This window comes from Triticum aestivum, chromosome 3B (assembly GCF_018294505.1).
Source record: "Triticum aestivum cultivar Chinese Spring chromosome 3B, IWGSC CS RefSeq v2.1, whole genome shotgun sequence".
Taxonomy (NCBI): Eukaryota; Viridiplantae; Streptophyta; class Magnoliopsida; order Poales; family Poaceae; genus Triticum; species Triticum aestivum.
This window is the reverse complement of record NC_057801.1, coordinates 366,146,898-366,157,588: the sequence shown is the minus strand read 5'-3', so window position 1 is coordinate 366,157,588 and position 10,691 is coordinate 366,146,898.

Sequence of the window (10,691 nt, the reverse complement as noted above, 5' to 3'; positions counted from 1 at the left end):
ACACACCTCGGGAAAGCCTCAATCCCTGGCCTTGTGGCATATCCGTCCTCGCGCGATGCTCTTGAACGAGCTTGCAGGCACTACACCTCTGGGGCTTTCTAGTCCTACAACACCAAGGGCGCCACTGAGGCCTAGCAACCCCGGGTCACCTCTTGGCAAGGCGTGCTCCTGCGGCACGGAAGTTCACCGTAGGAACCCTAAGAGAAGTTATCCCAATCACAATCGATGGCAACACGAGTATCAAAAGGCCACATAGAAACAATAACATAACGGCGCAAGCGCCATAGTCCATTGCACGCCCTAGTAGGGCCTCCTACTTCTTTTTTTGCAGTAGAAAGAAAGGAACAAAAGCAAGTACGCGACGACGGCAACTCGAGAGGCCCGTCCCTAGCGGTGCTCGGGCTCACCCGGAGTCCTCCTCCCGCTTCACCGAGGCGTGGCGGCGATGAAACTCGTCTCCCCTCCCGGACCGAGCTCGGCGATGTGGTGGCTCGGTGGGGACGTCATCGCTGGAGCTTTCCGTGGAGGAAGAGCCGCCACTGCTAGAGGTGGCATAACCATCGCCAAGGGCGAACTCATAGCTAGCAACGACGCCGGCCCTCCGTCCGCTGTCATCATCACCATCGTCGTCGCTGTCGCTCTCTGGGCAGCACCCGAAGCGCGGGCCGTCCTCCCCGAAGATCCTCACATAGAGGGTTGCAACACCATCGTACCTGAAGTGGAGGGTGCACCTCCCATGCAGGTCCCGTGCGCTGGCAAACGACTGCCACCCGCAGTTCAGGAACACGTTGCCGGCGGCCGTGACCTCAGCCTCTACCCATGGGGCCTTGTTGCAACAACCATCAGCCTTAAGCCAGAAGCCACCACCCCCCTGGCCAGCAGCACGCTCGTGAAGGAGTGCGGGAGCTGGAGCCAGGCGCCTGCAGGCCTCTCCGCCCATACCGCAAACTCTGGGGGTCCGTCGGCTGAGTGGGACCGCGGCCGAACGGCCACTGCGCACCTCACCTCCTCATAACGGCTCCCCCGACCGCGTCGACTCCCGCCGCAGGAAGATGTGCTCCCAAGACCGCTAGAGGGAGCGCCAGCCTTTGAGGGAGGACGCCCACGCCCACGGTGAGCCGCTGCCTATGTCACAACATACTTGCGGAGGCGCCCGCGACCCCTCTTGGGCGGGGGCGAGTCCGGTCCCTCCTTGGGGGCCTTCCCTTTCTCCGCGGCGGAGAACCTCCTCGTCAGCGCTATGGATGCTCTAGTGAGATGGAGCGAGAAGAAGGAGAAGCAAGGGGCGAGAAGACGAAGATGGGCAGGCGGCTCCGCCCCCTCTCACATTTATAGCCGAAGGGAGGCTAATCGCCGGCCTCCCACGATCTCGAGTAATGATGGCTTTCACTGCATGCAGCAGGCAGTTTTCAAGTTGAACGGTTGCAAAGGCAGCATGGGGAAGCGGAGACACCCATGTCCTATCAAACATGATGCGTCAACTCAGTTCGCAGGTTATTGGGGCCCACGATGCTCCGCACTTGCCCTTTGGCTTTGCCTCGAAGCCAAGTGCGAGCGCGCCTTGGGCCCGGGGGCTATTGTCGGCGTTTTGGGAACCAGGGTACCCAGACTTGCCTGCCTGCGGCCCACGGCGTGCCTCCATCAATAGCCTAGTACGACCCATCATCAGCATCGACAAGTCAAGACCTTCGCGAGGGGACAAGCCTCGCGGAGACATCAAGACCTCCTGAAGGAGCGACCTCCCCAGGTGACCTCCTGAGGAGCGGAGATTTCTATGTAAGCACTCACCTCATGAGGCTAAGGTGATGCCAGCCATGACAACCAAGGCCAAGCATGTGCCAGCGGGTGCATAGCGGCATGTTTCCACTTTGGTGCTAAGGAGGCAAGCGCAGGTGCAGAGTCCTAAGGAATCAACCAAAGGTTACCGTTTGCGTGCAACAAGACCAGGACCGCCAGAATGGCAGGATGGATGTCATCGTCTAGCCGACCACGACGTCATGATCAGCAGCTTTGTAGGCGAAGACCACCTTTCGTCAGGATAAGATCTACTACTTGTCCCCCTTCAAAATTGGCCACTGTGGGATCCCTTCCCGCCTAAGTTTTAGGGAAAGAGGACCGAGGCCACTATAAGTATAGCCTAGCGACCACTGTAGCCAAGGGTCGAGTCCCAAAGAGATAGCTCCCCGAAAGCTACCACCATGACAAGAACAAGCCTCCTGAGGTTGTTCTTCCCCTTGTACTAGTTCATCCTCAGCCCCCGCGAGGCTAATCCACCACAAAGCAGGAGTAGGGTTTTACACAGCAAGGAGGCCCGAACCTGGGTAAACTGCCGCGTCGATTCCTTTCTTGTTCATCGAGCTAGGAAGTGAGAGCAGTGAGTTAGCCGGCTAGAGAGGTTGAGTTCTTTGCACACGCCCCAGAGTTCAAACCTTTCTTGGGTCTGCAGAGACCGGAATTTGACAAAACCAAACATTAGCTGAGCATCACATTGCACAATAGAACATACTCCTAATAGAAGATCAGACAGTTAACCAAACCAATCATGCTTAACAACTTGGAAATGTAGCAATTGTATTTGTTTCTCATGTATTTAGTACAACCTTCGATTTATTTCTCACATGGTATACAATAACAGAATGCACCCACAACAATTGAACATCGCATTGCAGAATTGAACCAAACTATTAACTAAACACTACAACAAATGAACTAAACGTTAGTTGAGCACCACATTGCACAATGTATAACATACTAGAAGATCACATAGTTAACCAAACTAAGCATGCTTGACAACTTGGAAATATAGCAATTATATTTGTTTCTCATGTATTTTGTAAAGATAAATTCGATTCATTTCTCACATGGAAGACAATACAAAATTGCATCCTGAAGAACTAAACATCACATTTGCAGAATTGAACCAAACAGTTAACTGAAGACGACAAATAATTAACCAAACAGTTAATAAGTGAGCACCACATTGCACGACATATAGAACATATACACTAGAGAAACAGATTGCATGGTAAAAGTAGATAGGATAATTCTGTAGGATTTGGTAAGGAAAGGCAGGAGCAGCACATGCAACGGGTAAACCGAGCATGCTTAACCGACATAGATAGCAAACTAAACATAGGTCCTTATAGTGAGCTAATAAGACAAGCTACTCCTCATCGTCGGAGATATCGATGATGATTGGCTCCTTGGACATTGAAGAGGGTGAGGCCTCCACATCGCGGGTGCCCTCGTCATAGTGGTGAGTTGCTTGAGCTGCTTCAGGCACCAACATACTGCCCTCGAGTTGAGGTAAGCACGGGCATGCTGTGAAAACCTCGTAGTATTCATCGAAGGCACCGACGGTGGCCTCGAGGAAAAGCCACGAACTGCCATTTAAAGCAGCCCACTACGTCGCAGCATTGGCATACGAGGCGTCGACAGTGGCCTCGTCGGCCAGGTGCTCCTCCAAGATCTGGGGGTCGGCACGAATGGGAGCCACCGCGACCTCATCTGCGCGTGTGGACGCAATTTGCTTCTCCGCTGCCAAATGCTGCTTGAGCTCATGGCTATACTGCATGCACCATGGCTTAGGGCGGCGCTTAATTGGGCGAGGGGTCGGTGATTTGGGTGGAAGGTGTCGCGCCGGCGGCCGGGGCATGTGGGATGTGGAAGGAGGAGGAGGATGGGGGTCAGGTGTGGATTACCTGCCTGGATCAACGAGGCCGAGCAGCATGAAGGAGGGTCGCTGGTGAGGAGGCGGCGCTGCAAGCAATGAGTGAAGGTTTCAACTTGGAAAGGAAGGCGGAAACATGGGAAATGTGGGGTTTGGTAATGGGGAGGGGGCGGGGAGGTAGATATTTCCGCGGAAGCTAAAAATTATGAATCGTTGCAAAGAAAAAACTAGCGCGCAAACTGACATCAGACACGGTCCCTGATTCAACTGTGTACGATATGTGAACATCACAAACGATTCATATAGCTTAACCCGTGTGTGATGAGTTTGAAAGTCAAAAGTTTTGGTTCAAATTTCCCTGGTTACAATGGTCATCCATGTCATTGCATAATTTGGGTACACAAAGGAGACTACAACACACCCACACTTCTTAATCGAGCAAGTTCAGGAATTAAACATAGCTAGCTGACCTCAACATTACTCCAACAAATTAAAGACCGGTGCTATTAGTTAAACAAAACAAAGAGTACTACTACTGCTGGTGCTCGTCGATCTCCGCTGCCTCCTCCATGTCCAGCTCACGCTCGGAGAGCCCCTGGGGAAGGGCACCATGGCATCCATCACACCATACTCAGCAAGCATCTCGCCATCTGCGCCCGCCATATCTTGTGAAAAGGCCTCCATGAGCTTGGCATGGGTGGCCGTGATCTGGGCTTGGACGGGCTCCGTCGTGGCAAGGTATGCCTCAGAGGAACGGACAGCTGCTCAAGCGCTCTTGGTGATTGCCAACTCTTCAGTCGTGGGTTGCCGACCGTTGTCTTAGAAGCTTCATTCGATTTGTGCAGTGACTGCCATGAACTGGGCGTGGGCGGCCTTCATTAGGGCTTAGGCTGACACTGCAGAACGGAATGCTGCTGTGCCGCTCTCGCCGGTTGCTATCCCCGAGGAAGATGTTGCTGCCGCCACCTGAGAAGCAACAACGGCCGTTTGGGCTGCCTTGGCCGCCCGGTCGCAGATTGTTAGCGCACGCATGGCGGCTGCGGTAACGCTCATGTAGCTTGTTAGCGCGTGCATGGCGGCTGTGGTCGCGCTCTCGCCGAAGTGGGCCACCGAAGTTACCCTCACGACATGGGTCCACGTCCCCATTTTTCATGACCGACGATGATTGGACAACGAAATGATATTTGGGGAGCGAGCTAGTGTGCTTGAGACACCGGCTGTGGACTGTAGCTCATGCACCTTCTCGTGTAAGCCATAGGTGTACTATGCTCAGACGGTGCTCTGAGATATTTTGTGCTACATCTCACACGGTTAGTGATAATAAACTGTGTGCGATCTACTTGATTTTTCATCTTGATTTCAATTATGTAATGGGGTCACAGCGGCAAAGGAGGGTGTTTGAATTGCTAGAACTTTTATCTACAGTGAACATGCAACTATAGGCGTGTCACCAAAAAATGGAACTATTCAGGGTTCATTTGGACATTTTTATACATTAACTTGGTTTTCTAGCCATTTCAGGTGCACAATTCAAAATTAAACTACACGCACATGCTCCGGTGCACCAAAATGGGTTTTAAAATCATATATGTTTCCATGGATTTATGCTTATCTCCCATGCAAGAAATGGGGATGAATTTCGAACACCACGACACCATGGCTCTCCGGCAAACGTTGAGGTACTTGCTTTTGCAATTCTAGTAAATCAAAAACCCATCTGAAATTCATGAACCTTGGCATGTTATCATGGAATGGCATCAACATGCTGGGGTAAAAAATATTGTCCCATTTGGGGCAGGTTATGGTATAACCTTCTCACAAACCAGAGCTTCTCACAAGAAGCCTCATGGTTCTGTTAGGGAAATGTGTCACCTTTGTGGACAAAACGATATTCGTCACCTCTTCTTGCTTTCATTTTATCGGGTGTCAACATAGAACAACAGGAGTGTCGTGTTAAATTTTGGAATTTTTCCGTGATCGTTCGGACATTTTTATACGTTAACTGAGTTTTCTAGGCATTTATGTGCATAATTCAAAATTGAACTACATGCACATGCTCCAGTGCACAAAAACGGGTTGAAAAATCAAATGTGTCCTTGGTTGCAAGTTTAGGTCACATGCAAGAAATGATAATGAATGTCGAACACCTTGCAAACCAGAGCTTCTCACAACAAGCCTGATGGTTTCGGCAGGGAACGTGCCACCTTTGGGGACGAAACGACATTCGTTGCCTCTTCTTGCTTTCAAAATTTTTCTAGTGTCAACATAGAACAACAGGAGTGTTGTGTAAATTATTGGGATTTTTCGGAGTTAGCTTTGACATTTTTATACATTAACTAGGTTTTCAAGGCATTTTATGTGCATATTTCAAATTTGAACTACACACACAAGCTCGAGTGCAAAAAAATGGGTTGGCATATCAAATATGTAAGAAATGGGAATTAATTTCAAACACCAGGGCACTGTTGATTGCTGGCAAAACATTGAGATACTTTGTTTTTTAAATTCTAGTAAATCCAAAACTCGTCTGAAATTTATGAAACTTGGCATGCTATCATGGAATGGCACCGGACCTGTTGTGGTATGTTTCGTGTCCATTTTGAGAGAAGGCGCACTCGAATAACAGCCAACAAAGGCATTTTGAAGCAAATAGCTACCGCTTTAACATCTCAAATGTTTGTGTAATTTAAATCGTGTGCGTTCTGTTAACCATTCATCTCACGCCACATGTCTCTCTTTTAATAGTTATAGGAGGTGCCGTGCGGATAGCTGCTTGACTAAACAGTAGGCGTGCGAGCATAGTCCGATGTGTAGGTTAACCGAGAGGCGTGCAAGCTGTCCTCCAATGCGCAGGTTCACCAGGAAGCGTGCGAGCTGTACCCTACACAGACTCACTCAGAAGCGAGGCCTTTGACTTCCATGGCCGCCGGCCTTGCTCCCATCCTCTCCATTAATGGCGCCCGAGCTGCTGTTTAATACGGGCGGCCTTACTGTTCGCCTCCCATTCCACTCCCTCCAGTAGACCTCCACCAATGCCATGGCGCAGAAGGATCATCTGCCACTAGTCTTACAGTTTGGTGAAGTCGACTCCGAGCTGGAGGAGATAGAAAATAAGGAGGATGGTGCCTCATGGACATGGCCCTGAATGAGCTGGTCGTGGCGGTTGATGCCCCCGCGCCCGTCCCAACTCCCATCCCCGCGGCCGCACCAGTGACCATCCCCATAGCATTGACGGGCTAGTCACCGAGCACTATCGCAGAGCTGGAAGCCGCTGGCATCAGTGAGGTATCCGTGGACCCATGTGAGCTTGTGTACATGCCAGCGCCAGCGCCCGTGCGCATCCATGCACCCGCCATGGCACCGGTCCCCGTGCGTTTGCCTGCACCCGCCACACCTGTGCCCGTGCGCGCGCTCCTCTCAGCAGCATGGGATGCCGCCGTCGACTGCTACTTCGCAGCGCCGCGAGTTGCCGTCCTCCTGCACCCCGCCCGTCGATCGCGTGACGACATGATGTTTGATTTCCATGTGAAGAACATTCTGTGCTGCCTTGAAGACTTCAACAACAACATCCCGGAGGACGACAACGACAATGCAGGCGCGGCACGCCGCCTCCACCCCCGGAATTAGTTTTTTTGGGGGGTTTAATACTGTATCAGTGTATCGCGATCATATGAATATAAATTTGCAGTGTGACTGAATGAAAGATATGGTTTGAACAAACTTGCGGGTTTCTCTTTGAATGTACAGACTTATCAAACGATTTTGTTTAAAAACAATGTACATGGTTTTTAAATATAAAACACTCATCGCAAACGATTTAGATAGAACACCCGTATGCAAACCGATAGCTTCCCCAGGAAGCTAAGGGAAAATGTGCCAAGCAGCAATAGTGCAGCTCTTGATGGCAAACGTTTTATATAGAACACCCGTATGCAAAATGAGAGCTATGGTCTTCCCGAGTAAGCCAAGGGAAAATTCACAGCGCAGGATTTGTGCATCTCTTGAACACAAACTATTCAGATTGAACACTGTATGCAAAGCCAGACTTCAGCGCTAAGCCAAGAGAAAATGTGTCGAGCAGGATTTGTACATCCCTTCAACGCAAACGGTTGTTTTGGATGACCTGTGTGCAAGCACGTACAGACAATTTGGTAAGATTTGCATCTGTCATATTGGTTATATTGCCATTTGTCAAACTAGAAAGATTTACATTTGTTGATCTAGTAACATTGCCATGTGTCGAGCTTGTAACACTGCCATTTGTCACAATATGCAGCTAAAAATCACTAGCACTATCTAATTTTTGCAACTAAAATTCAGTAATTAAGCATAGATTCATTCATAGATCAAGTAGTCGTTCTTCATACAAACAATTCAACTCAACAGCTGAACCGACAAACTTTTCCCCAATTGTAGCCAACCACGTACTGAAATAGCACGTTCAACTATATATACTAGCTAATTTTAAGTACATTGTACAGTTCCACCACATCTATAGTCAGATGAACAGAACAAAATAGCCCCTAAATACTACTACTACGGAGGGGCTTTGTACTACTTCCAGCAGCCTCTCCTCTATCGAGCGCGCTCAGTAAGAGGCAGAGGAGGAGGAGGAGGCTACCGACGAGCTGGACAACAGCAATACGGTGCCTGCCCCTGCTGCACCTTCAGCGATGCTCACCTCGAACGCCCTCTGCCGCTCCAAACGACCCCTCTCGAAGTGGTGGTTCTCCTCGTAGATCTCCTGATTGTTTGCCTCTACGGTGGCGTGTGCTACGGCCATGGGGGCGGTAAGGCTCTTTGCATGCTCGACGAGGCGCTCCTCCTCCTCCTCGACAGGAACTTGATGTAGCGCGCAAGGTCGCTGTCGCACCTATGGGCCTCCACCTCCACCTGCCACCTTCGGGCGGTGGTGGCGGAGCGGGTGATGACCCTGGCGGTCGACGATGGGCTGGCAGCCACGGCGGCCGATGATGGGGTGGAGGCTAAGACCACCACCTCCCGCCTTCGAGCCACGGTGGTGGAGTGGGTCATGGCCACGGTGTCTGCCAGTGGGGTGGCGGCCATGACGGCCACCTCCTGCCTTTGGGCCATGGCGGAGGAGCGGGCGATGGCCTTGGCTTTCGATGGTGGTGTGGCGGCCACATCGGCAGATTGTGGGGTGGCGGCAATGGCGACTGGCAACAGCTACCGACAGGCAGCGGCCGCGGAGCGTGTGGTGGGTGTTCCGTGAACACCCAACAGGGACGCCATGCGCACTACACTAGGCCGGGGACTGCGCCGCCACTGTGGTGTAGCCTCCCAGCTGGAGCTATTCTCTGTTGAGGCAGAATGGCTGAGCGACAATGATGGACCGGTGCCATTGGCGATTGTGGGAGAAGCAGACAAGATAAGCTACAAGGAGGGAGGGGAAAATGCGACGTAGGACTCGCCAGCCGTGAGGGTTTGTATAGCAGGTCCGTAAGCATTGGGATTTTGGGGGATTTCACCATGTCGGTCGGGAAGCATGCGCAGGAACCTGCGAGGTTGCGCGGGAACAGGCTCACCGACAATTCATTGGCGCCACTTCAAGCCACTGTTTAGCCAAAATAACGCCCTCGCGCACTGCGCAAGTTTGCGTTGTAAGCCGTCTGCGGCAACGGGGTGACAAGACACGCGGGAGGAGAATGAAAGGACACGTACACATACGGTTAATAAGAAAATGTTTATGATTTAATTACCAACTACCCCCGTCCCTGTTTATAAGTCATCTATGTATTTTTGTGCCAAATTTTGACTAGAGATTGAACTAATAAAATACGAATGCATGTCGCCAAAGATTATATCATTGGATTTGTATTTGAACATAGTTTCCAATTATATAAATTTTATAACATGCATCAACATTTTGTGGGTTAAATTTAAGGTCAAGATATGGCATAGAATATAAAGGGGACTAATAGATGAAGACAGAGGTAGTAGAACATGGCCACTCTCTACGCAGCATCACAACTGTCGGCCGGCTTGTAGACGACCATTCCCTGCGTGTTGAACTACTCTATGCGTGTGGTTCCTCGCGGTTGAGGTGGCCGCAGCATGCTCTGCTCGCGTTCCACCTCGCGAGCTGTGCTCTCACGTCCCTCTGGGCGCTTTGCCCTCGTCCCTCCACGTGCACTGCTACTGTTTGGGCCTGGCGCATGATCACGTATGTTCGTGCTGCCATTATGCATGCGGTTCCGCCGGGCAGGGCTGTAAGATCAAAAATATGTCTAGAGGGGGGTGATTTGACTACTAGACCAAATAAAAACTTAACCTTCCCAATTTTAGTTCTTGGCAGATTTTAGCAACTTAGCACAAGTCAAGCAATCTCAATACAATTCAAGCAAGCATGCAAAGAGTATATGAGCAGCAGAAAGTAAAGCATGCAACTTGCAAGAAAGTAAAGGGATGGGATTGGAGTGTGCAAACGCAATTGGAGACACAGATGTTTTTGGCATGGTTCTGATAGGTGGTGCTTTCGTACATCCATGTTGATGGAGACTTCAACCCACGAAGGGTAATGTTGCGCGAGTCCACGGAGGGCTCCACCCACGAAGGGTCCACGAAGAAGCAACCTTGTCTATCCCACCATGGCCATCGCCCACGAAGGACTTGCCTCATTAGGGTAGATCTTCACGAAGTAGGTGATCTCCTTGCCCTTACAAACTCGTTGGTTCAACTCCACAATCTTGTCGGAGGCTCCCAGGTGACACCTAACCAATCTAGGAGACACCACTCTCCAAAAGGTAATAGATGGTGTGTTTTTGATGAACTCCTTGCTCTTGTGCTTCAAATGATAGTCTTCCCAACACTCAACTCTCTCTCATAGGATTGGATTTGGTGGAAATATGATTTGAGTGGAAAGCAACTTGGGGAAGGCTAGAGATCAAGATTCATATGGCTGGATTTGAATATCTTGGCCTCAACACATGAGTAGGTGGTTCTCTCTCAGAAAATGAATGCTGGAAGTGTAGGCACATTCTGATAGATTCTATCACGAATG